Here is a 6000-nt window from a genome sequence, read left to right on the forward strand (position 1 = left end):
GACAAGACAGATCTTAGTCTTGTGATTTTAAGGGCAGAGCTTAGCCCGTAAGAAAAGCAAAATAAATAGTGCTTGAGATGGCACTTAGTTTCAAATAAAATTGGAGGCAGAGCTTAGCCTCAGAAGGCATAATGATAGCCTTATGCAAAGATGAGAATGCAGACAGAGGTAGAGCTTAATCTCGGAAGGGAGAATGGTAGTCTTATGCAAATTGGAAGGCGGAATAGTAACCTTATGCAACGCAGATACAGATGGAGGTAGAGCTTAACCTCGGAAGGCAGAATGGTAGCCTTATGCAATGCAGATGTAGATGGAGGTAGATCTTAACCTCGGAAGGCAGAAAGGTAGCCTTATTCAAGAACGTAGATGCAAATGGATACAACATTTATTATCGGAAGGCAGAATGGTAGCCTTATGTAATGCAAGAATACAGATGGAGATAGCATTTAGTCTCGAAAGGCAGAATGCTAGCCTTATGCAAATTGGAAGGAAGAATGCTAGCCTTATGCAGAAATGCAGATAGAGACAACATTTAGTCTCGGAAGGCAGAATAGTAGCCTTATGCAATGCAAATGCGGATGGAGACAGTGTTTAGTCTCGTAAGGCAGAATAATAGCCTTATGCAAGAAAAATAAAATAACGAATGATAATAGAGCTTTCTTAGTTGATATCAGATCACGGTATTGTGATTATTGGGAGCATTGTGACTACAGGGCATTACTTCTGTGTGCTGATAACAAATGTTGGCAAGTGCAATGATTCGGAGAGTCGTATTCTCGAACGTGTTTGTCCCACGGGTATATAGTGTGTTTAAAGATTTCTCAATCCTAGTGCCTGCATTCAAAGAAATATCCTGAGTTTTGTAAAGGGGGAGGTTAGTTCGTATCCCCACTGGCTTTACTTGACTCGTTTGGCTTCGATCTGGCGATACTGTTTGTATCATTGGGGTAGCGCTGCTAAACACGCAGTTTCAACAATAAACATGCATGATTTTTTCAATGTATGACATAAGTGTATAATTAAAATAGCTTTTAGATGAACCGACGACTGTGATGTGGTTCAGGACATTGCAACCTCTCCTTCTCAAAATTCTGCCCCAGTTTGATGGGTTGATGCTTCTGACTGCTACTCGCGCGGCGATTGGCTGAAATTACTTCCCAATTTTGAGGGTCCTCCTTAAAATTCTGCCCCAGTTTCCAATTGCGGGGAAAATGAAATTTTTATTGAATTGTGACCGAACTCATAGGGATGCCTACATATCCCCTCTTAAATAGGAATCAGGTCAGGCATAGTTCAAATTACATCATATAAGGAAAGCATAAAGGTTACACATAGTAACGCTTGACTACATCTGAATTGATCGGCTTTGGCCAGACTTGTCCGTCCATTTCTGCAAGTATGAGGTCTCATCCTTTCAAAACCCGGTGAACCATGTATGGACCCTACCAGTTGGGAGAGAACTTCCCCTTGGCTTCATCTTGATGTGTGGAAAATTTTTCTTTAACACCAACTCCTCCGGTGTGAACTGTCTTGACTTGACTCTTTTGTTGAAGGCTCTGGATATTCTGTTCTGATAGAGTTGACCATGGCAGACTGCATGTAAACTAGCATGTAGGGGGTTGCCCCGGTTGTGCGGACTGTAGTGCGATAACCCAAAAGAGCAAATGATAACTTCTCTTGACAATGTTTATGCTTCTCTATCATTTTCCTCAATATCTTCTAGATATTCTTATTGGTGGCTTCTACAGCTCCATTCATCTGAGGCCTATATGCTCTAGAATTATTGTGTTTCATCTTGAAAGTTTCACACATAGCTTTCATCGAGTCACTATTGAGGTTGGAGCCATTATCAGCAATGATTGACTCTGGAATTCCAAATTGACAAACAAAGCGGTCGCGAACAAAGTTTTCCATGATTTTCTTAGTCACTGCTTTTTAAGATGCTACTTCAACCCATTTGGTGAAATAGTCAATGGCTATAAGATAAACCTGTGTCTATTGGAAGCGGCAGGCTTGATTGGTCCAATAACATCCATCCCCCAGGTGGCAAATACCCACGGTGAGCTCGTTGCATTGAGCACATTTGGAGGTACCTTTATCATGTCTGCATGAACCTGACAAAGGTGGCATTTACGGATATACTAGATGTAGTCCGTTTCCATAGTCATCCAAAAGCAACCAGTCCGGAGTATCTTCTTTGCTAAGATGAAACCGTTCATATATGGTCGTAGGTCCCAGCATGAATTTCCTCTAGCGGCCTGGATACTTCCTTTGCATCGACACATCTTAATAATCCCAAATTGGGAGTCCTCCTATACAAGATTCCTCTACTATGAAAGAAGTTGTTGGACAATCTCCGAAGTATGCATTTTTGAGTAGGACTTGCAAGCTCTGGGTACTCCCCTTTTGGAAAATATTCCTTGATATCATGAAACGAAGGCTTTCCGTCTGCTTCTTCTTCAACGTGGACACAGTAAGCTGGTTGATCATGGATCTTTATTGGAATGGGATCAATGAAAATCTTGTCTGGATGATGTATCATAGATGAAAGGGTAGCCAATGCATCAGCAAACTCATTATGGATTCTGGGAACATGCTGGAATTCCGTCTTCGTGAACCTTTTTCTCAATTCTTGTACGTGATGCAGTTATGGGAGTATCTTTGAGTTCTCAGTCGTCCATTATCCTCGTACCTAATGTACAAGCAAATCTGAATCTCCAATCACCAACAGCTCTTGAACGTTCATGTCAATGGTCATTTTAAGCCCTAAGATGCAGGCTTCATATTCGGCCATATTGTTGGTGTAGGGGAACCTGAGTTTGGAAGACACCGGATAATGCTGACCAGTTTCTGATATTAGGACTGCTCCTATGCCAACTCATTTGAAATTCGCTTCTCCATCAAAAAAACATCCTCCAACCGTCATAGGATTCTACAATGTCTTCTCCTATGAATGATACCTCTTCGTCAGGAAAATAAGTTTTCAGGGGTTCGTATCCTCCATCCACTTTGTTTTCCACAAGGTGGTTTGCCAGTGCCTGTCCCTTGACTGTTTTCTGAGTTACATAGACGATGTCGAACTCACTTAGTAGTATCTGCCATTTGGCTAGCTTGCCCATTGAGGTATCAATCCGCAATAACATGTACGATTGTCACCTTGGTCACGAGAAGCAGCAGAAGAAGATTCCGATATTTTAAGCTAAAACAAGGTGTAAAAATCTAAGAACTCTAATTAGAAGAAGTTGGGAGCAGCAAGAATTGGGGGAACCCTAATTTAGAGAGGAGGAGGAGTCAGTCGTATTTTGATGATGAGGGGTTTTTAGGTTTAGAAAATATGGACTGATTTTGGGTGATGGGTCGGGTATGGGTGGGTTGGACATAATATGGGTGGGTTTTAAATTAGCCAATAATTTAATGACACATCACTTAAATTAAAAATCAGATGTGGGTCGTTAGTAAGAAGGCATTTGTGAGCCCAAACATTAACGGGAATGGTTTTTTTAGCTCAAAAGGTGGATGGGGGCAATTTTAGACCAAATTTGATAGTTGAGGGGCTTAGACCCTTTTCCAAAACAAGAAAGAGATTTCAGTTTTGCAGTTGAAGAAAAAAATAAATGCTTAAAGAAATTAAACAAATAACTGCACATAGGGAGGTACAAATTCACAAGAACAATCTGAAATGGTAAAAGCTTAAAAATCCCCAGCAGAGTCGCCATGCTGTCGCGCCCCCCTTTTTCCCCTTTCACGGAAATCGGGGATCATGACACTTTGGGTATGGGACAACTCTTTCCTTTTGGGAAAGGGGTTTGCGATTTTTAAGAGTCGCCACCTAATAATTTAAGGCACATTAGGACACCGATAGGGTTCATTTCTAACTATGTTTGATATCCAGATATAGGGTAAGAGCTTAAAATTATCCTAAGGAGAAGGTATTAGGCACCCCTCAGGATCCACTAATGTGGTTCTTGGCCAGATAGTCTTTTGTCAATTTGTACAATTCGCAAATAGGCAAGTATTGGCTCAAATAGTAGGGGATTTAAGTTTGAATACACATATGTAAGAATTTTTTTTTAAAAAAAGGAGTTATAATTTAAACATACTTGAGAATGTAAAAGGGAGGGGGTCCTAGGTTTGTTTATAATATGGATTACGTCAATGCGATACCCGGTATTACACTCCTCAAAAGAGGGGCTACAAATGGTGTTAATGCACCGGTAATCATCTCCATATCTACCCTTTCCCACCCCGTAAAGGTAATTAGACCGATGATTGGTCTCGACCCTTATTGCATACTGCTACCCGTCCCTTTCTATCAGTCCCGGAGGAATTTAAGGACTCTTATTCCTATAAGAAGGAGGTTCTAGGCGGTCCTCAGGTTTTAAAGGTAAAAAATGCTAAAGCGACATACAAAACATATAAGACTGCAATTAGGGGGAAACATGTAAGAAGATAGAAGGTTCCGTTATACCTCCTCAAATAGTGCACATAGACAGCACGACTTATATACAGTTAAGGTCTGAATAAAAAAAATCCTAAGCGGGGTGTTAAGTTATTGAAGCAGAACCAAATTTATTAGATGACTCAGATAAGAAGTTCGAATCAGGCCTGCGTGCTGGTTGTAACAGTCAATATTTAAGCAAAGGCAGTTCTATTTTTTGTCAGGTTATTACCTAAGGCTTGCCTAGGCGTATAACAATACGTAGTAGTTATTCAGCATTTTTAAGACAGTTACAGATTATAATTACCTAAAATATGTTGTTCTAATCGCAGAAACTGTTGCCAATTTCATTCAGAAAAACACAGTGCAAAAAATATCACTTTACTACTTTTTCATGAATCGGTAGTTAACTAGACGTTTGGACGAAATGCAAACAGGATCCTAGATAGGATATCTAATATACATATGCAAATGGCAGGGTTGTTAAAAAAACAGAGTCCCTAAGGCATGACTTCTGAATGTATGCATGAGTTGCAGGATTGTCAGAATGTAACTTTGTGAATACCGCTTTTAAACCAATGTTATTATCGCTCTAGGAGCAGGATTTCTAAGCGATAGACATAAAGCATGGATTAATGAATAAAATGCTGAAGTCATAAACATGAATCCTAAGAACATGATTTCTAATGCATTGTATGAACCCTAGACATGGTTTCTATTGCACAAATTTGAAATATAAATCTAATAACATGTTTTCCACCTTTTAACAACTATAGCATGCATATTTCCCATCCCTTTTCACTAGTCAACCACCATACTTGTTTACAATTATTACAGACCATGTGATTGGATTACATAAGAAAAAACTGTAAAAATAAAAAGTTACAACCATAGGAAGCCTTATTCTGACTTCCTCTTTGAGTTATATAATAAATCACATCAAATGCCAATATTGTTCCAAAGCCTTTTTTATATCTGGGTGTGTCAGAGCTCCCTAAGGACCTCAAGGGATCCCAGGCAGTGCTCACACCCAGATTGCATGACCAAGAGAGAGTGAGTGCAATGTGGAAGGGCCAACTCTTATGTGTCCATGTTCAGAGGGAGCTCAAGGGTCCCAAATCAAGGCACACATAAAAGGGGCAGAACTTAATGACCTTATAGTATATGTGAGAGTGCTTGACATAGTTTAAAAAAAAGTTTGTGTAAAAATTAGACTGTCAAATCCATTTTTTGAAAGTAATCAGTAACAGAGATTGATTAAAAGCAATTGTAGTAGCAAACAAACTCAAACACCTTAATAGTGGATCACACATAGAATCAATAGTCACACAAGGGGGTCAAGGGATTTGGGATACATAGACTTTTATCTGTAAACACATAACCCCGGTAGAGGTCTGGTTTGGACATGCACAGCAATAGCTGATGCTAGAGAAAGAGAGTTTTGAGTGTATAAGTGTGTGTGTTCTAAACTCAATTGTTCGTTTCTTTAAAGAAGAGAGGGTAGGGTCTTTATAGCTTTGAAAACGAATAGAAAATAATGTAACAAGTAAAGGTTTAACACA

Source organism: Nicotiana tabacum, chromosome 10 (assembly GCF_000715075.1).
Source record: "Nicotiana tabacum cultivar K326 chromosome 10, ASM71507v2, whole genome shotgun sequence".
Classification (NCBI taxonomy): domain Eukaryota; kingdom Viridiplantae; phylum Streptophyta; class Magnoliopsida; order Solanales; family Solanaceae; genus Nicotiana; species Nicotiana tabacum.